Raw genomic sequence first — 22,354 nt, 5'->3', positions numbered from 1 at the left:
GTACATTCAAGAGGGCCAATCGTACTGCTTTTAAATTGCTGGAGTCAACACCTTTATTTTTAGTCATTTATATTTCTGTTGAGAGCCGGTGGACGGCATTGTCTTTACTTTTCTGAGTACTCACGGTGGGCCCTCTCTGACAGCCCTATGGGCGTATCGCGGGAGGGAGTTCACGGCTTGTACCCGGAGTATACGCGCACTGTGGCTGTAGTAGCACTAAAACCAAGGACTTAGTAATGTTGCTTAGGTGGATGTGATTTAAAATGTATAGCATGGCATGTAGTGCATATGATTGTGTGTTGATGTGTGGACTGTTGTGTGGTCCATCTTATCACTTACTGAGCTAGTGAGCTCATCCCACGTGTACACCCCTTTTTAGATGATTTTACAAGTCATACATCTGAGGAGCATGGGGTGGGTCCCACAGTTGAGTTTCCTGAAGAGGACTGGTGGACCCATGAGGAGTTAGAGCACGACACTGACTGCTCGTGCGAGAGTTGTGCTGCGGGATAGCAGTTCTGAGGCCGAGCTGAGCTCCACCCTTGAGGCCGTGCTGAGCTCCACTTCTGAGGCCGAGCTGAGCTCTACTATGTGATGCCGAGCTAGGCTCAACCTTTGATGCCGAGCTGAGCTCTAGCCTTGTTGCCGAGCCAAGCTGTGTACTTTGATTATTTTGATGATTTCCTTTGCATACTTGATATATGAATTGTATTATGTAATTATCATGCTTTCGGGGCCACATGTATATAATTATTGTATCACAATTCGGGTATCAAGTATTATGGGATTATTCTCAGGTAAAACTTAGTCTTCCGCTGATCTGAGGAGTTTGTATTAGTTGTGAGTATGCTGTGGTGGAATACAGTATCTGATTATCTTGGCAGGTTTGGGTTAACCGGTGTTAACCCGGTCACTGGCCCGGTTTTGTGAGAACGGGGTGTGACAAACGGTGGTATCAGAGCCTGATGCTCTGCTCCACTCACAGCATACCATTAGAATCCCGTAGACTCTATAATAGGGAAATGGGGTTGGGTTAATGTAAAAGCTTTAAGGAGTTAAAAGCCAAAGAAAGAAAGTATAAAAAGAGTTGCATTTAGGGATTTCATTTATGGCATACGTGAGTGTAGATAAAAGGTAATTAAATTGATGTTGTAACCTATAGAATACTAGTTTGACGAAATTTCGGCAGCATAACAGCGTAAAATGGGATTTCCAAAAATTTTACACACAAACACCTGATAAACAACAGATAATATGATATAACAATGATCAAGTAGCAAAATACATAACTAAACTACACAAGTGTTCAACATCTGATTCCACCACAAAATGATCACTATCAAAATATATTATTCCACAAATGATTCCAGTTATAGTACAAATACAAGGAATGAGAATAAATGAAGTATATAATAAGGTCTACAAAAAAGAGAAAATGGATAAACAGCTGGTGTGGGCGAGCTAAGCCCTCACTGGTCATCGTCGTCATCATTGATGATCACCACGTTCGCCGGAGGCCTAGAGTTGACGTCGAGGTGGTGGTCATAGTAATCGAATCTCGCGTTCACTAGCCGTACTGCCCTCCATAGTCGGCCAAAGTCAGTGGACATGGCATTAGCCGTGGTGCTCAAGTCCTGGCCCAGCTGGAGAAAGGAGTTCTCCAAAGTGGCCTGCCTCTCCAGGATGCGTTCCTCCCTGGAGGCACTCTTGTCCAGCCGTCTCAGTAGCTGAACCTGGCCATCCTGCAAGGCCCGCATGGAGGACATCATGCCCTCGAAGCCGTATGCACCACTCCCAGGTGGTGGGGCTCTATGTGGTGAGGCTGCAGCTATGGAGGAACTAGGACCAGGGCCTCTCGACTCCTGAGGCACCTCCTCAGGGATGCCACCACCCACCAAATCCTCCTCCTCGTCCTGAGGAACGTAGTCTTCATCCTCCCCGCTGGACTCCTCCTCCATTGGGACATCCTCCATAGGGGCAGCCCTCCTACCCCTACCTCTCTGAGCTCCTACTCTCGGGGGCGTATCCATGAGGGTATGGAGACCTATCCTCAAGAGGTTACTCCTGTCAAACCTATCAGCCGGAGTCTTCCCCTCCTCGCCGCTCAGGTCCACCCTGAAGAACTCGAAGATCTCGGTGAGGATCCTGCCGTAGGGGAATCCTCCATCCTCAGGGTGGGAAGTGTGGTGCTCTATCGTCCTGAGGATGATGTACGGAAGGTATAAGTGCTCGCCGCCTCCCTCTGCGGCCGTGAAGATGCAGGAAGCGATGAAGGCCGCCATGAAACCCACCTGGTTTCGATGACCTCCTCTGGGGAGCAGGTTGAACTGGACCAACCGAGCAAATAAACGAACCTCAGGGTAGAAGGATGTCTCGGACTCCGGACGGGTGCTGCTGCCGCAGATAGTCTAGTAAATGAAGTCTGGCGTCTCCAAACTCATGAATGGTCCCAGAGGCTTACTCCTGGGAGGACTGTAGTATCGGTGCCCAGCCGCCAATATGCCCAGGATGCTGGCCAAGGTACCCACCATTAGCTGGATGTCTACCCCCTTCACCAAGCTGCTTATGGTGAACTCCCCGTATAGATAAGACACCTCCAAGTTGCAGTAGAACCGGCGGACTAGCTGCTCGTAGCATGGTCGGTCTACGTGAAGGATAGAATCCCAACCCAGTGCTGAGAACCTCCCCTGAAGCCGAGCCTTGTGGAAGTCATCAAATCGGGCAGGTCCGGGTCTCCCTGTGCAGGGGGCTGAAGAGCTGGTCTCCGCACTCTTCCGTTTAGTAGTGGTGGTCTTACGTCGTACGCCAAAGGAAGATGGTCCTTTGCCGGTGCGAGATGACATCCTGGAAAGAAGAAAAGAGAGTGGGGTAAGTAAAGAAAAGAAAATGACAGCAGAAAAAGGGAAGCCCAAAACCCAAATACTCGTAAAATGGGAACGGCGACAAGCTAGAAATGATAGGGAGCTAATGGACATGATGCACGGTAAGCGACAAAGGGGAAACATGCTAAAACAGTAAAATAACAGCAAGGATGATATGGGAGGATTCAATTGCAATGCGCAAACTCATTCACAATGGAGTAAAAAGCTTGAAACCCTAGGTCTAGAACGAAATGCCATGGTAGCGGGATCATGAATGTACAAGAACATACCCAAATAGACAATGGAGGTCCACAGATGCAAGTATGTGATGAAAACCAAGGAAACCAATACAAAAGAGGGGTTTTTCATGGGAATACATGGGGATTCCAAGCACAATGGATATTTCATGAAATCTATGGCATGCTAAGCATAAATCAAGTGGAATGCATCATAAAGGAATCATCAATTGGAGAAAAGGATCGAAAATTTAAGAAAATCCCCAAATTTGGAAACCTAGGGCACGATTTGGGGTTTTCTCCAAATGAGGAGATAAAATCCTAATAAACTACAAATGACCATAGTAGAAACATCACAATCACATGGAAATGCTATTCTATGGAAAGAAAGGTGGAAGGAAAGCCTAGATTAAAGCCTACACATGCATTTTACCCCAAAAGGAAAATTTTGAGAAAAGAGAAGAAGAAACTTACTTGAGGAAAAGGGAGAGTTAAACCTTCTTAAAAGCGCCGAGTTGATGAGTAGACTCGCGAGTAGAAGCGCCGAGGAGACCTCCAAGATCGCCCAAGGAAGAGAGGAAGAAAGAGAAAAAGGTTGGGGAAAGAGACAAGACAGAACAGGGTCTGTAGGGCCCTGTTCGTGTTTTTACACGGGCAGAACTGGTGGGCCCGACCGGCGGGCGCTACCCACCGGTGCCACCCGTCGGTTTGAGGTACTGGGACCGGCAGGCTCGACCGGCGGCCCCCTACCCGTCGGTGCAGCCCACCGGTTGTGAAAATTGGGAAATTTTGAAAATTTTTTTTTCCTTTCCTCCTCCTAGCATAATTATATTGCTTCTTATCATTGTTATTATTCCTATATTAATGTTTTGTGGTCAAATGGGACCATTGACACACCTGTTGGGGCATTGGCCCTGTATCTCAAAAATTAAGTTGCGGTAAATTGCAGGTTGTCATACACTACAACACCTTATGTGATGGCATATATTTGTATGCCGAAATCAATTCTACGGTGTTTAACCAGTATGGTGTGTGATATGTTCCAGGTACAGGAATACGATGGTACGTACTAGATCCAGTAGTAATGCCCAAGGTACCTCGCGGGGTCCTCGTCCGGTCGGTCGACGACAAAATCCCAGGAGGTCCCACTCTGTGGGGCAAATCTCACATCCACCACCTCCAGAGACCCTTGGTCAGGGTGGGGCACATGGGGACCCACCTATGACTACACTCCCGGACCCTCCACCGGTCATTACTCCAGGAGATGTTGCTACTATAATTCAGCAGTCACAACAGGCTTTTCAGCAACAAATGCTTCAACAACAGCAAGCATTTATGACTGCTATTCAGCAACAGTTGGACTTTTCTCAACCGGGTCAACCTCCCCGGGTACTCACTCCACAGGACCCGCCTGTAGGGTCGGGAACGGGACCCCAAGTGGGGGGTACACCTCCAATTCCACCATTCGGTGTTCCTCAGTATGGGATGCCTCCTCCATACTCCTACTATCCGGCTTATGCTCCTAACTTCTCGCCGACGAATAATACGTCAAAGGTAGTGGAGTCATTCAAGAGGAACTTACCACCTGTATTCTCTAAGGTGGGGAGTGATCCTCTGGAACCGGACCAATGGATCCAAGAATTAGAGAAGATATTTGAGGTGCTTGAGTGCACGGATGCACAGAAACTCATTTGTGCTAGGTTGCAACTCAAGAAAGAGGCAAATTCTTGGTGGCAAGCCTCCAAGCCCATATTGTTGGCTGCCCATCCAGAACCCACTTGGGAGCAGTTCAAGGAGTTGTTCTTGGACAACCATTATCCGCGCAGCTTCAGAGACCGCAAGGAGACTGAGTTCATGGCCTTAACTCAAGGAGGTAAGACTGTCCTTGAGTACCAACAACAATTCGAGAGTTTGTTCCATTTTGCCCCAAGGCATATGAGGACAGCTGAAGAGAAGGCAGCAAGGTTCCTAAAAGGCCTAAAAGCATCTATTGGGTCTGTACTTGAGGTCTTGGATTTGACCGAATATGGCCAGATTGTGCAGAAGGCCAAGACCATGGAGGATAAGCAAAAGGGAGAACAGTCCCTCACCCCTGGACTGTGGAAGAGAACAAACCCATTTCCGGATATGGGAAACTCCTCCAAGGCATACCGCGGATCATACAGTTCTGGGCCTATGTATAGGTAGCCCTATAGGTCATCTGCCTACCCTCCTAGACCAGTTGGTGGTTCGGGTTCCACCTCTTTTCGCCCGAACACTAGTGTGGCACCTACAGCTCCAAGGCCACCTCGACCTCCATCTGCAACGGGTCAAGTGCAGAGGGGCCCCGCCCCAGTTCCAACGTCCCAGATTCGTTGCTTCAACTGCCATTCATATGGACATTATGCGAAAGACTGTTGGGCCAGACCAGCCTTGCCCTTCAGTCAGCCCTCTGCGTACCGACCTCCCTTAGCTTGGGGGAATCAAGCGCAGGGAAGGATGCATGCTCTGTCAGCTGAGGAAGTTGAGGCCAGTATAGAAGTAGTGGCAGGTACATTTTAAATTAAGAAATTTATTATGATTAATATTGATGACCTGCTGAAATTATATGCATTGTTACACTAGGTATCCTACCCATATCAGGCATACCTGCCTATGTTTTATTCGATTCAGGAGCTACTCATTCATTCGTATCTAAGAGATTCGCAGAGAAACTTGGGATGTCACCCAGGATCCTAGATCATGGAATGATTGTTAGTATGCCTACTGGTAAAGTTGCACAGTTGAAGAAAGTGTATGGGCTGTGCCCAGTGGAAATTAATGGGAAGAACCTTGATGCACAACTCATTAAGTTTAATATGCAGAATTTTGATGTTATATTGGGTATGGATTGGTTGTCGGCTCATCGAGCTAATGTGATTTGTGCTGAAAAGCTGATTAGGGTGGCAGATGACGAAGGGAAAGAATTGGTATACCGAGCAGATACAATGAAAAGGGTGAGGAAGGTCCTTGTCTTTGCTCTTCAAGTGGTAAAATTGTTAGAAAGTGGATGTCAGGGTTACTTGGCATCGGTACTTGATGTTGATGCAAGGATTACACCTCTCGAAGAGGTAAAGGTGGTTAAAGAGTTTTCTGACGTTTTCCCAGATGATCTGATGCATTTACCACCTGATAGAGAGTTGGAGTTTGCTATAGATTTGACTCCTGGAGCAGCTCCAGTATCTAAGGCTCCATACAGGATGGCACCAGCTGAATTGAAGGAGTTGCAGATGCAGTTGCAGGAACTATTGGAAAAGAGGCTTATTCGCCCAAGTGTTTCACCTTGGGGTGCCCCAGTGTTGTTTGTCAAGAAGAAAGATGGCAGTTTGCGTATGTGCATAGATTACCTGGAGTTAAATAAGCTAACCATTAAGAACCGGTATCCATTGCCACGCATTGATGATCTATTTGACCAGTTGCAGGGAGCCAGAGTATTTTCAAAGATAGACCTTCGGTCAGGCTATTATCAGCTCAAGATAAAGAGCAGTGATATACCCAAAACAGCATTTAGGACTCGATACGGTCACTATGAGTTCCTAGTGTTATCTTTCGGGTTAACCAATGCACCGACAGCATTCATGGATCTAATGAATTGAGTATTTCAGGATGTGCTCGATAAATGGGTAATTGTTTTTATTGACGACATCTTGATCTACTCCAAGACCGAAGAGGAGCACACTCAACACTTGAGAATAGTGTTACAGAGGTTGAGAGAACAACAGTTGTTTGCCAAGTACAGCAAGTGTGAATTCTGGCTTGAACAAGTTGGATTCCTGGGGCACGTAGTGTCTAAGGCCAGAATCGAGGTAGATCCTGATAAGGTGAAAGCAGTAGTAGAATGGGAAAGCCCCAAGAATGTCACTGAAATTAGAAGCTTCTTGGGTTTGGCTGGATAATACCGGCGTTTCATTGAGAATTTCGCCCGAATCTCAGCACCAATGACTAAATTAACCAAAAAGGGTGTGAAATTCGACTGGGTAGAGGAATGTGAGAAGAGTTTCCGGGAATTGAAGAAGAGGTTGGTGTCAACCCCTGTGTTGACCATCCCTGAAGGCACAGGTGGAATGACAGTCTATACTGATGCTTCCAAAGTTGGTTTGGGTTGTGTTCTCATACAACGCGGTAAGGTAATAGCGTATGCATCCCGACAACTAAAGGAGTATGAGAAGAATTACCCCACTCATGACTTGGAACTAGCTGCAGTCATTTTTGCCCTTAAGATCTGGCGACATTATTTGTATGGGGAGAAGTGTGAGATATACAGCGATCACAAAAGCCTGAAGTACTTCTTCACCCAGAAGGATCTGAACATGAGACAGAGGAGATGGCTTGAACTCATGAAGGATTATGACTACGACATTCAGTATCATCCCGACAAGGCAAATGTAGTGGCAGATGCATTAAGTCAGAAGACACAGACTGTGTCGCTCTCATACTTAGCAATCAGTCCACCACTCGTGCAAGAGGCGATGCTAATGGATGAAACCCTCTTATATGAGGGACAACCTTAGAGTTTGAACCTCAACCAGAAAACCTCAAATGGTTGACTGTATCCTTGACGACTCTACAGGTGCATCCGGCAATTAGGCAAGAGGTAATATTGAAGCAACCATTGGATCCTGAATTACAACGGATCAGAGTTAAGGTTCAAGATCAAACAATGAACGACCCAGATTTTGCTTTAGCCAGTGATGGGGCATTGATGTTTTGAGACAGATTGTGTGTACCCGATGATTTGGATATACAAGACAAGATAGTGTGAGAAGCACATAGCTCCGAGTACTCACGTCACCCAGGAAGTACCAAGATGTACAAAGACCTCAAACAAAGTTGCTGGTGGCCAAACATGAAAGTCACCATAGCTCTGTATGTGGTGACTTGTCTTACCTGCCAGAAAGTAAAAGCGGAGAGGCATCGACCTTATGGTACTCTTCCGCCACTCCCAGTACCAGAATGGAAATGGGAAAGGATTACAATGGACTTCGTCACCGGACTACCAAGTACACCTAAGGGAATGGACGCGATATGGGTGATCGTTGATCGGCTTACCAAGACTGCTCATTTCATTCCCATCAAGACCAAGTTCTCCATGGCCAAACTAGCGCAACTTTACATGGACAACATAGTGCGCTTACATGGAGTGCTAGTGAGCATTTTTTCAGATAGGGACCCAAGGTTCACTTCCAGATTTTGGAAAAGCTTACAGCGTGCCTTGGGATCACAATTGAATTTGAGTACTGCTTTTCACCCACAAACGGATGGTCAGTCAGAGCGAACCATACAGATATTAGAGGACATGCTCAGGGCATGTACAATGGAGATGAGTGGCAGTTGGGAAGAATATATACCTCTTATGGAGTTTGCATATAACAACAGTTACCAAGCTACAATTTGGATGGCTCCATATGAGGCATTATATGGCAGAAAGTGCAAAACTCCTTTGTATTGGGATGAGGTAGGTGAACGTCGAATGTTAGGACCTGAGATGATACAGATGACTTGTGAAAAAGTCGACGTTATTAGAGAACGGATTAAAGCAGCTCAGTCCCGTCAAAAGAGCTATGCGGACACCCACAGAAAAGACATTGAATTTCAGCCAGGAGAAAAGGTATTTCTCAAGATCTCTCCTACTAAAGGGTTGCAAAGGTTTCACCGAAAGGGGAAGTTGAGCTCAAGATACATTGGACCATTTGAGATCTTATCCCGGGTTGGCTCAGTAGCCTACATGCTTGCTCTACCACCTTCACTTGGGGATGCTCACAATGTATTCCATGTATCCATGCTGAAGAGATACGTGCATAATCCATCTCGTGTACTACCCATGGAACCAGAGTACCTAGAAGCTGATATGACCTATACAGAGTAGCCAGCTGAAATTTTGGACCGGAAGGTGAAAACCCTTCGCAACCGCTCCATTTCCTATGTAAATGTGCGATGGGCTGATCATTCACTTGAAGAAGCATCTTGGGAGGTAGAGGATGAAATGCAAGCCAAGTACCCTCACCTTTTTGATCAACTAGGTACGCAATTTCGAGGATGAAATTTTTCAGAAGGGGGGGTAAGGTAATACCCTACTTCTTAAACCCAGTCTGATTACGCGGTTGACCCGATTTAACCATTCAGGAACTGAACCAGAGGGAGTTAGAGCGAGCTCCTTATGGGCTATGATGGCAAGGGTGACCTTAAACACCGGCTGGCCCGATAAGTCCGAGCCAGTGCCAGAAGAGATGGGAGTGCCCAAGCCGTGTACATGCACCTACCATAAGGCCATGTACGGATGAAGCAGGTATTATAGCCATATTTTAAGGTATATACGTATGCTACATCGTATGCCAGGGGTGGGGTTCGCACCGAGGCCCGAACTCTGTCAAAATCCCAAGTTTGGCCTCAGGTGGGTGGACAGGTGGGTGCACCCACCCACCTGAGTGACCCATCCATGTGCACTATTCACTTATTTAGGAATTATATATATAGCATTATGATTTTCTTTTCTTTCATTTATGACACCCGTACGTTGGTGAGAAGAGTAAAGAGGAGAGAGAAAAGAAAGGGAAGAAGAAGGGAAGAGAAGGAAGAGGAAGAAGAGAAGGATTTCAGCGGCGCCGAAGCTTGATCTTCCCATTCCGGTGCCGGAAGAGTGATCTTCAACTATAGATCTACATTTAGAGGTAAGCAAAGTTGGGTTCTTTGAACATTCACCATACCCAAGCTTAAACCCTTGATTCGAGTAGGGTTTCTTGAGATCTTGTAAATCCCCTTTGAAATGATGAATCTAAGGGTTAATAGATGATTTATGTGTTGATCTTGAAGGATTTGAAGATGTAGTGACAAGGTGGAAGAAGCATTGTGAGTTTGAAGCGATTTGGAGGGTTTGAAGTTGTTCTTGAGCAAAGAAGGTAAGATGGTTTTCCATCCCTTGAATCTAACCTAGATCTAGGTTAGAACCATCCTATAAGACCTTGAAGGTGTGAAGAATGGGTTGGGAAAAGCCCCATTTGAATCCTCAAAGAATGGAGGAAGCTGGGAAGAAACAACGTTTTTTCCCGCTAAGACCGGTGGGCCCCTACCCGCCTGTGGGCACCCACCTGAGAGGGCAGGGGCCTTCGGGCCCAACCGGCGGGCCCAGCCGGCCTTCGGGCCAACCGGCGGGCCACCCTACCCGCCGATCCTAGCAGGGGCCCTGGCCCAACCGGTGGGTGGAACCGGCGGGCCCAACCGGCGGGCCCCTACCCGTCGGTCCAAACCGGTGGGTAGGACCGGTGGGCCAGACAGCCCACCTGTCTGACCCACCTGTGTGACCCCGAAGGTGATTCTTACGTCCGATTGGACCCAAATCGGACGTGCGACCTTCTTTTAGCGTTCTAAACATGATTTTGTCATCGGATCGTATTAATTTTGATTCCAAAATGGTGAAGTATTAACCCCGCTCAATTATGTTAGGTTCACCAAATCCTACTCGATTCGCACCGGATCTCACCCGTACCGAACGAGAATCCTTGTACGCTACAAGTAAGTGGGGAGAGGACGTTTGGCCTTGTTTCAAGGCATTGTTTGGCATTCATTTAATTATATCTAGTCTAGTCATGCCATCATGAATATGCTATGTAGATTAGTCATTCCTCACAGTGTGATGCATATGTGCTATGTTACTTTCTAAATGCCAATTGAATGAGATGTTTATATGTTGAATGTGGACATCATGGTGCATGATGCATTGATAGACTAGATGCCGTAGTCGGCTTGGAAACGAGTGCATTGGTGGCCCGTGGAATGGGACACGGAGGCACTATGAAATTGTACTATTGTCATATAGGAGCATGCGGTATTAGGATTTTCACCATCCCGTGCTACGACCCTTCCCAACAGGGGTTAAGGTGTTGGGTTATCATTTGGGGGGAAGCAGTGGTCGCGGTCGTCGGGTCACTGTGGCGGTTAGACATAACGCCCGACGGGTCATGTAGGACAGTCGGCAACCCCGGTGGTACATTCAAGAGGGCCAATCGTACTGCTTTTAAATTGCTGGAGTCAGCACCTTTATTTTCAGTCATTTACATTTCTGTTGAGAGCCAATGGACGGCATTGTCTTTACTTTTCCGAGTACTCACGGTGGGCCTTCTCCGACAGCCCTATGGGCGTATCGCGGGAGGGAGTTCGCGGCTCGTACCCGGAGTATACGCGCACTGTGGTTGTAGTAGCACTAAAACCAAGGACTTAGTAATGTTGCTTAGGTGGATGTGATTTAAAATGTATAGCATGGCATGTAGTGCATATGATGTGTTGTGATGTGTGGACTGCTGTGTGGTCCATCTTACCACTTACTGAGCTAGTGAGCTCATCCCACGTGTACACCCCTTTTTAGATGATTTTGCAGGTCATACATCTGAGGAGCACGGGGTGGGTCCCGCAGTCGAGTTTCCTGAAGAGGACTGGTGGACCCCTGAGGAGTTAGAGCACGGCACTGACTGCTCGTGCGAGAGTTGTGCTGCGGGATAGCAGTTCTGAGGCCTAGCTGAGCTCCACCTTTGAGGCCGTGCTGAGCTCCACTTCTGAGGCCGAGCTGAGCTCTACTATGTGATGCCGAGCTGGGCTCAACCTTTGATGCCGAGCTGAGCTCTAGCCTTGTTGACCGAGCCGAGCTGTGTACTTTGATTATTTTGATGATTTCCTTTACAAACTTGATATATGAATTGTACTTTTATTGTGTAATTATCATGCCTTCGGGTCCACATGTATATAATTATTGTATCACAATTCGGGTATCAAGTACTATGGGATTATTCACAGGTAAAACTTAGTTGTGTGTATGCTGTGGTGGAATACAGTATCTGATGATCCTGGCAGGTTTGGGTTAACCGGTGTTAACCCGGTCACTGGCCCAGTTCTGTGAGAACGGGGTGTGACAAGTACGATTAGCCCTCTTGAATATACCACCGAGGTTGTCGATTGTCCTAATGACCAGTTGGGCGTATGTCTAACCGCCACAGTGACCCGACAACTGCATCCACTACTTCTCCCCAAATGGTAACCCAACACCTCAACCCCTGTTGGGAAGGGTCGTAGCATGGGAAGATGATAATCCTAAACCGTATGCTCCTATATGACATAGTACGATTGCATAGTGCCACCGCGTCCCATTTCACGGGCCACTAATGCACTCGTTTGCAAGCCGACTACGGCATCTAGTCTATTAATGTATCACGCACAATGATTCCATCATTCATCACATAAGCACATCTTCATTTGACATTGAGAAAGTAAACACAACACACATGTCATAATAATATGAGGATGGTAAAACTACATAAAATTTACATGATGACATGGCTAGTCTGATACATTTAAATGAATGCTAAACAAGCCTTAAAATAAGGCCAAACGTCCTCTCCCCACTTACTTGTAGTGTACAAAGACTCACGCCCGGTACGGGTGAGATCCAGCGTGAGAAACGTAAATTTCGGTGAACCTATCATAAGTGAATGGGGTTAGCATTTCACCACTTTGGGGTCAAAACTAACAAGATTTGATGACAAAATCATGTTTAGGATCATAAAAGAAGGTTGCACGTCCGTTTTGGGTCCATTCGGACACAAAAATCACGTTGGGGGCCTCTCGGGTGGGTCGAACAGCCCACCTATCACGGCCCACCGGTCTTCACAGGTGGGCGGGTCGATCCATCGGTCTTGACCCACCGGTCCTGATCGGCGCGTAGGTCGGCCCACCGGTGGGGACCGAGGGTCGGCTAGGACCGGTGGGCAGGTAAGCCCATCGGTGGGCCCATCGGTCATGACCAGCGGGTAGGTCGGCCCACCGATTGGCCTCGAAGGCCTGCCCTCTCAGGCGGGTGCCCTCAGGCGGACCGTTTGGCCCACCGGTCTCGGCCCACCTGATAGGGCGAAAAAATACCATTTTCCTTGAAACTTTCCCCAACCTTTGGGAAAACAAATGGGGCTTTTCCAAACCCATTTTCCACACATTCAAGGTCTCATAAGATGATTCTAACCTAGATCTAAGTTAGATTTAAGGATTAAGAAGCCATCTTACCTTCTTTGTTCAAGAACTCTTTCAAAACCCCAAAATCACTTCTTAGCTCAAGAAATCACCAATGCTTCTTCAACCTTGTAAGCACTTCTTCAAATCCTTCAAAATCAACACGTAGACCATCTATCAAACCTTAGATTCATCATCTCAAGGGGGATTTACAAGATCTCAAAGAACTCTACCCAAATCAAGGGTTTTACTTGGGTTTGGTGAAAGTTTAAGAAACATAGCCTTTGCTCACCTTTAATCGTAGACCTCGGGATCACTCTTCCAGCGTCAGAATGGCAATATCAAATCTTGGCGCCGCTTAATTCATTTCTTCTTCCTCTTCCTTCCATTTTCCTCTTCTCCGTTCTCTTTTCTCCCTTCTTTTCTCTCTCCTCTTTATTCTTCTCACCAACTTCTAAATGTAATAAATGAGATATTGAAAAACACAAAATAATACTATTTATACTTTCCTAAAACCACTAGTAACCACATGAGTGGGTCACTCAGGTGGGTGGATGCGCCCAACTGTGACCGCCCACCTGAGGATCGAAAATTGACCAACAAGTGGGATTTTGATGGAATTCGACTCTCGGCATGTATCTCACTCTAAGCCCAAGGTATATTATACGTATGCGCTTTAGGATACGGCTACATACCAGTATTATCCGTACATGGCCTTATGATACGTGCATGTGCACAGCTTGGGTACACCCGTCTCCTCTGGCACTGGCTCGGACTTGCCTGGCCAACCTGTGTTCAAAGTCACCCTTGCCATCATGGTCCATAAGGAACCCGCCTTAACCCACTCTGGTTCGGGTCCTGCATAGTTAAACCGGGTCAACCGTGTAATTAGACGGGTTTTAAAAAGTAGGGTATCACACCCGTGATCAGGGATTACGTTCATTGAATGTAGGAGTGGATGAGAGCACGTTTCTAGGTGCCTTACTTGATTGTGCCGAGCCACAGTGACAGGTTGGTCGAGCCGAGGTGACTGGCAGCACAACCTGATGGAGGGCCAAGGTGGCAGCACGACCTGACGAAGGGTCGATGTGGTAGCACTGCCTGATGGAGGGCTAAGGTGGCAGTACAGCCTGATGGAGGGCCGAGGTGGTAGCACAACCTGATGGAGGGCCAAGGTGGTAGCATGGCCTGATGAGATGCCGAGGTAGCAACATGGCCTGATGGAGGGCCGAGGTGGCAGCACGGCCTGATGGAGGGCAGAGGTGGAAACACGACCTGATGGAGGGCCGAGGTGGCAGCACGAGATGTCGAGGTGGCAGCACGGCCTGATGGAGGGCTGAGGTGCAGCATTGGTCAGGACCGGTCCTTGCCCGTGCCGTGGTTGGGAAGAAATACCCTCATCAACATCTATACCGTTTTCAATAGGTTTTTGGTTGTTTGTCTCCTACAAGTTTTAAACCCAAAACCTCCTCCATGTTATTTCTATTAAAGCAAAGGAGGGTGTAAACCCTTTTTCTGGGGAGGGGGAGGGTGAGCGCGGGGGTTTGGGGTTTGTGTTTTGTTTTCACACTAGTGCATGTGTTGAATCAAGTCATGGTGTGGCAAAGCAATCAAGGCCTTAGTGTGTGAAGTTTCTTTTCGTTTGTTGGACTAGACTTGTAACTGGTTTTCCTTTTGCAAATGTCAGTCATGGTTTTCTGACTAGCCAAAAAGTGTTCAAAGTCGGGGATTATCAAGAATCTTATCGACCAACATTATTGTCCGACGTTAAATGTAGTTTTTCTAGTGTTGACGATCTTACATGGCACATCATTTAAAATGTTTTGGATGCCATTAATGGCTGGTTTCTATATTTAAAAGAAGAAGAAGAAGAAGAAGAAGAAGAATTACACTCCCCTCTCTCACTCTTTGCCTTTTCTCCTCATGTATTTTAAAAAATACCACCCCCCTGAAAAAAAAAGGTTTACTCTTGCTCAAGGCATAATTATCATCATCTTTATCTACAAGAAGGATGAAGAGATTGGTGAAGAGATTATGGGACTACGCCAGTCTGGGCAAAGAAGATGGGAGACATCTTCAGAGGCAGCGAGGTCGAGAGCTTCGTAATTCGCCTGGAAAGGGCAGTAGAGTCTCTCAACGTTGGTGCAGAGGAGGCTGCCCAAAGAGGATAACATGGAGCGGCGAAGCTCGAGAAGAATGGTATTCTTGAGACTGGCGATCCATTCGTCATAGTAATCCGAATCTGTGAAAAGGCTAGAGCTTTTTCTCCGACTACCAAGAGGGCTGAGAATGGGAGCCAAGGTTAGGTTTCTTCAAGAGAGAAAAAATCTCTACAACTAGGGTTGAAATAATCTGCAATTCCGATCTCGTACAATTCCGTGAAATACCACCTTCAGGCGGTGACACGTGTATTGATGCCAATGCAATGGTCCAGATCTGGTACAACTAATAAAACCTTAAATCAATGAAGAGTCATTTAAATCAGATCTGGACTATTGCATTGGTATCAATACACGTGTCACCCCCTGAAGGTGGTATTTCACAGAATTGTACGAGATCGAAATTGCAGACGATTTTTTTCCCTACAACTAATCTTCCCTGAAACCCTAGATCTAAAGGCTAGAGCCCCTAAAACCCCTGATTTGTCTTTCGATTTATTGCAGAGTAGTGTAAGGGAAGTAGCCTTACGCAGAGATTCGATTTTCCATCTGAACTTGGGGGTGACCAGCTACCCAGTACTCCTCTTCTCCTAGACACCACCCTAATCCCTGTTTTCGCAGAGTTTTTCAATCTTCTAGTTTCTTCGATTCCTCAATCTCCTTCTGGGCATTTTCGTTGTGTAGTCATCTACTGCTTTAGGCTCGCACTTAGGATTTTACTGAGTGCAACTGTCACGATAGGTGGTTGGATTTCTGACAAAGAAATTCATTGAATTAGATGTCTGTTGGGAAACAAAAATGAAATGATAGAGAAATCTATTGAAAGTTAGGCAATGGGATTGTTGCCATCTGTTTGTCTTTGTGGGGTTACTGAGTTTGGACAATCATATTAGGTCTCTTCCCCATTAAAGTTGAATCGCTCAGAGAAAGGTAACAAATGAGCGATACCCTTTTTGCTTACTGGAATGATAGTAAAACCCTCAGGAGCAAGTAAAATTACAAACGTCCTAAGTTGAGGCTGAGAAGGTAAGAGAAGCATCAAAAAGGGATAATGGAGAGGGTAGGGGTTTGTGTGTGTGTGGGGGGGGGGGGGGTATGAAAGCCACACTTCCACACAATTCTGGAACTCCTTGATCGCCTAGCTTTGTATTCCCCAACATCCCACATCGGCATAACCTCTTCCTCTGTAAAATTAATACTAAAAGAGACCAGTGTCTGTGTCGGACTCTGTCTGTGTGTGGACTGTGAAGAACAATAAGAGATACAGAGAGAGAGAGAGAGGGAGAGGAGGGAATGGCACTTCAAGAACCCATCGCTGGGTTGAAGCCCGACCTCAGCTACCATGTTTCCCTTGTCTCCGACAGGCCATGTCGGCCTCAGAATTCCTGCCGATCGATTCGCCCTTAGGTCATCCTTCTTCTTTCCCTCTCTCCCTCTCTCCATTTTCTGCTTTGTGCATTTGCTCATCTCTGCAACAACGGTTGTCGACGATTCGGTTGAAAGTCGAGACTTGACATCGGAAAAAGGGTAATTTAGGAATTATAAATAATATTATAAGGTTGATGTTATTTCTTAACGAGATTTTTTAACGGAAGGGTATCATTGATAAAATATTTAAAGTATGAGGGAGGAGAGTGATATATTTCAATGTATGTGGGAGAAAGTGATATTAAGGCAAAGTACAGGGGATGAGATTGTAATTTATTAAAAAAGGGCTAATTTGTATGCCTTCTTCCTTTGGATTCCTTTCGACAGGTGTTTCCAATAGGCTTCTTTCTTCTGAAAATAGAGGATGTCCAAGATACTATAAAGTATTAATCAAAGTATTTTAAACTCTTTCTCATTCTCACATATTCTCTCAAACTCTTATTCTATTTTTTCCCCTGTGGACCCATAGGTTTCGATTTGGTTTCGACCCTAATAACACTTGCATTACCAACTTAGATTTTCCAACATCGTCACTCCTATACTGTCTTAAACTTCTTCGTCATATGAGGGGAGATGCAGACATATCGAGCATGTTAGGTATTGGTCTGTGTTGAGGTCAGGTCTTATTTTATCGATCACCATGGTTGAACTGATCCACGCTGACCATAGAGCGTGGTTCAATATTAGCCGCCCATCAATAATCCCTCTATACATATGGTATATCAGATACAATTTGAGTGATGTGCATCAATCTCTAAGATGAAATAGCCCTAGCAAGACTTTCCAATAATTATTACACTCTGTTACTAGACCACGTCAGGTCACACTTAAGATTTGTCAACTAATCAAGACAAGAATATAAGAACATTTGTCAAAAAAAGAAGAAAAAAGATTGCCCCTGATTCTAAACACATCCCTTAACCTAACCGCATGAGGGTTAGACGGTTATTTAACTAAGCTTTGGTCAGGTTGAACTATGGTCAAGTTAACCATCACAGGATTGGCTAGCTCAGCAGCAAGTGGAGGTGAATCTACCAATAAGTAAAGAGTCCACATCAACCTTCAAGAACACATCTTGGCCAATCAAGAGGAAGAGGGAAATCACTACATAAAAGGGATTATAGCAGATGGATGAGGTAAGACTCTAAGAACATTAAGGATTGATCAAGAATCGTTATTGGGATTTTCAGGATCTGACTTAGGCATCGGAGCCTCTTTCTCGGAGCTTCTTCCGGGCCAATTTCTAATCAGTGTTGTGTAGGACCTTGAAGAAGATGGAATCTTGCACTAAGAGTACCGTAGGGGGTCTGCAATCATAAGTCTTATTCTCGTTGTTATATTTAACAATTCTAAAAGAGTCAGGTGGATCCCCTGGATAAATTGCTGAATTCATTGGATGTATATGGTTGAATAGATCATTAAGGATGATAACTAATCAATTAGGGTTAGGCCACACGCCATGGCTAAATATCATCAAGTGTGTCCATTGTTATATTTACTACTTCTTTGGACTTCTTCTGGGCTCGGTTGAGAAATCTAAAATTGAGAGCAACTGTGTGATCCTATTCTTGTGCTACAATTGAAACAATAGCTATAATAGTGTCATAAACCTTAGAAACGCTCCCAATTTGGCCCATCTAAACCCAACGTGAAGCCCAACTAGAACCCAACTAGAGATTAGGCTTTGGTCTCACGGGCTTGGGTTGGGCTTGGGCTTTCCACCCCCAACCTGCCGGCTGTCCATCTTATGATTTATTTATTTTTTTTTTTTTTTTATTTTTTTTAGACCCAAAGCCAGATAAGAACCCACAAGAGGGTAAGACAAAGGACCCACAAGGGGCCAAAAGAATCTGGTTGGCTTTGAGGCCATCCATGACATTCCTAATATGTGGAGGGCCCACATCTCTTCTATAAAACGACAATCTGAATGAAAACAAAGAAACCATATGACGTGCACGGCAGGTAGAGGATCCCAAAAATCAAAAGATAGTAGGAGGGTGAATTAGTTAAAGCATTGTAGCGAAAAAAAAAAAAAGGTGAATTAGTTAAAGCTGTTGTAACTTGTATCACAAGATGTTGAAGCATATTGTGTGGCAGGAGAGGAAGTTATGTGGATATTTTTTTTTTTTCCTAAATTTTTTATTTGAGAGGAGGGGGTGGGGGAAGGCATTCTACTCATTTTGCTCTATCATTTTCATGGAAAAGGAGTTGGCGAGATCCCATTAATTCTTTCGCTCACTGTTTGGGCTTTGTTTTTATGTAGGACCAATAATATTCATATGAGAGAGAGAGAGAGAGATTTGGCCTGTAGTGTCCGACGGTTTAGCTCAATTCCTATCATGGAACTTGAATATGTGTAATGCTCCATCCATGAGTACTTTTGCATGCTATCCTTGAATAAAATTCCCCATTCCCCCTCACTGGGGGTTTTGCGGGCTCTTGCACGCAAGAAAAGATAAAAAGGAAAAAAAGAGGGGGTCACCTGGGGTGTGAAGGGAACAAACCCATTTAATCATAGATCAGTTTTTCTACACACAGAGAATGGGAATCCAATCACTGCGGGGCTTTAGATGGATATAAAAGTGTGCTATACAGGTATTTCGGGACAAATATTAAACCCTATAAGAGTTTGTGAACTCTAAGATGGTGTAGTAGACCTTCCCATACAGTGAAATAAAATATTCTTTATTAATCATGGCCTAGAATGTGAGAAGCTAATAAACTTCCTTCTTATTTTCTTATTAAAAGTTTTAAAGTTTGTCTAGTATAATTAGGAGTTGCGACGTGAATACACGAATGGAAAAAATGAAGGCGGTTGAGAGTTGAGACTCTTAAGCATGGTAATCATTAACAAGCCCACTAACTTTTTTTTTTTTTTTTTTTTGTTAAATCCAGTTTTGGGTCAACAAAACTCAATTTGATTTAGAGAGATCAGTTTTGATTGGGCATCAAAATACCCTGGCAGAACAACTCTTGATTACAGAAGGTCCCGGTTGTCGAACTTGTTCTCAAATTTATGAGGTTAAAGTTTAAACCATAGTTTAAGGTTTAAACTTGGACATCAAACAATAAAGGAAATTGGTTTTGATTTGATCCAGTTCTATTCATAGTTGGAAAATCAGATTTTTTTATTTTTATTCCACTTGTATTTTTAGAAAAACCTAGTGATTTAGCCTGGTCAAACCTAGTCAGGGCGAGTTATGTTTTTCTATTTTTTAAATATAATAAATAAGTATAAATTAATTAAAAAAAAAAGAAAAAAAGAAAAAAATAATAATATGAATCATATATCAACTTATATCATTGCTAACACGTTCAATAATATAAGTTAAACCACCAAAGTAGCGAATCAATTTGATACAACAACAACAACAACAACAACAACATAATCTTATCCCAACTAAATGGGGTCGACTACATGGATCGAATTTGAAAAGAAAAAAAGAAAAACAAGAAGCAACAAAGAAAATGACGTAAAAATGGACTAAGAGAAGCAGATAAGGCAGAATTTAAAGATGTATCACAAGGACATCCTTTACACAGGGTCGGCTATCTGGGTCATTGTCCTCCACAAAACTTTATCCATTGTCATACTAGAATCAAGCCCACTATATGCATGTATTTTCTCATCGCTTCAATAATAGTCATTGTAGGCCTACCCCTACCTCTTTTGGCTCCCTCCAAATGAATCTGCTCATTCTTCCTTACTGGAACATCTATAGGTCTTTGTTGCACATGGCCATACCATTTCAGCCGGCTCTCTCGGAGCTTGTCCTGGATTGGTGCAACCCGCAATTCATTTCTAATACAATCATTCCATACTCTATCTTTCTTGGTCTTGCAGCACAATTCTCTTAATATTCTCATTTCAACTACACTCAGTTTAGTCCAATCACTCTTTTTAACTGCCTAACACTCCGCTCCATATATCATAGCTAACCGTACCACTGTCCTGTAGAATTTTTCCTTAAGTTTACTGGGCATTCTTTTGTCACATAGCACTCCTAATGCACTTCTTCATTTCATCCATCCCACTTTACTTCTGTGGGTAACATCATCCTCTATATTGCCCTCTTTGCTAAAGATAGACCCCAGGTATTTAAAACAGTCACTCTGGGTAGCTCTCATTCTCCAAGTTTCACTACTCCTTCCCCTCATCTAGTATGACTAAAGGGATACATCATATACTCTGTCTTCGTTTTGCTTATCATAAAACCTCTTGATTCCAAGTTTGATTTCCATAGCTCTAGTTTAGTATTAATCCCTTCCACTGTTTCGTCTATCAGAACAATATCAATTTGACAGTGTTTTATAAATATTTTTTTTTGGTAAGATTTAAAAAAATATTTAGACTTTATAATGATTCGGGTAAAAAGACCTAGTTTTATTTGACCAGAACGATTCATGATCGAGTCTTGTCAATTGTTACCCTGATCGGGTTTACATGACTCTTAATTAACCAAGTGTTTGACTTGACTTGAATAACTTACCCAAATTAAAACCTGATTTTCCAACTATGGTTCTATCCATTTTGATGAGTTGAAAAACCGTTATTTGAAATAAAATAAAAAATGAGAACTACAAAAATTAGAATATTCGTCAATGGACCCATGGTAAGTAAGAAAACATTAAAATCCAGATATGGTTTTGTCCTCATTCACTTGTATGGATCTTTAAACCATTGAGGTGCGTCATACGATTGAGCCAGGTCGGCAAAGGGTCTGCCTGTTCCTAAAACTATTGGTTAAGTTTGCTCAGGTTCAAATATGGGTCCCATCTCATCAAACTTTATTGAGATACATGTAATGGTGTCAATTGGTCGGTTCGGTCTGAACAGATTTGGTCTGTTACTGGACAATCTGAAACCAAACTGTTAACACAATGTAATGGCTTTTGGTTGGTTTCAGTCAATTCGGTTCGGTTTGTTATCAGTTACTACCAGGTGCGATCAGGTCCAATTTTTGGGTTTTACATGTATAGGGAATTAATGGGAAAATCTTTTTTTATTATTATTTTCGATTTCTTATTAAGTTATTGTTGGTCTGGTCTTGATTTTTACTGGGTTCGATCCATTTTGGTTTTGGTCGGTGCATTCAATTTGGTCTAGATTTTTCATTGGATTTCGATTCATTTTGGTTTGGTCAATGCATTCGATTGGCCCAGTTTGGCTTTGACTTCTACCTGCCATTTCATAAAACCTAACCAAAAACCAAGCTGATAAAGATTCAGTTCGATTTGATCAAGGATTAACTGGTTGATTTCGATTGGATCGATCTAGACTGAACTTTGACAATGGACCCAACGGAACATATGTAGAGATAGGAGGAAGGGTATGTATGGACAGGAAAAGCAGACATTTAGGGATGTTATCAATGAATACTTTGTAATTTAAAGAGAGATTTTTGGAATAAGACCACAAATACTAAGATAAATTAAAGAGATTATTAGTTGATGATACAAACAATCATCTCATTGATGGTGCCATAAAAAAAAAAGAAAAAAAAGAAAAAAAAGAAGAAGAAGAAAATCTTAGATCTGTTTTAATAAGTAGAAACAAAAGTATGCGTGAAACACAATCCAATTTACTTGTTTTGTAATTTATTTTCTTATCTAATAAGTAGATCTATGTAATTTCCCAACCCCACCCCACCCCACCCCACCCCAC

This window comes from Macadamia integrifolia, unplaced genomic scaffold (assembly GCF_013358625.1).
Source record: "Macadamia integrifolia cultivar HAES 741 unplaced genomic scaffold, SCU_Mint_v3 scaffold2686, whole genome shotgun sequence".
Lineage (NCBI taxonomy): Eukaryota > Viridiplantae > Streptophyta > Magnoliopsida > Proteales > Proteaceae > Macadamia > Macadamia integrifolia.
This window is presented reverse-complemented; position numbering follows the sequence as displayed.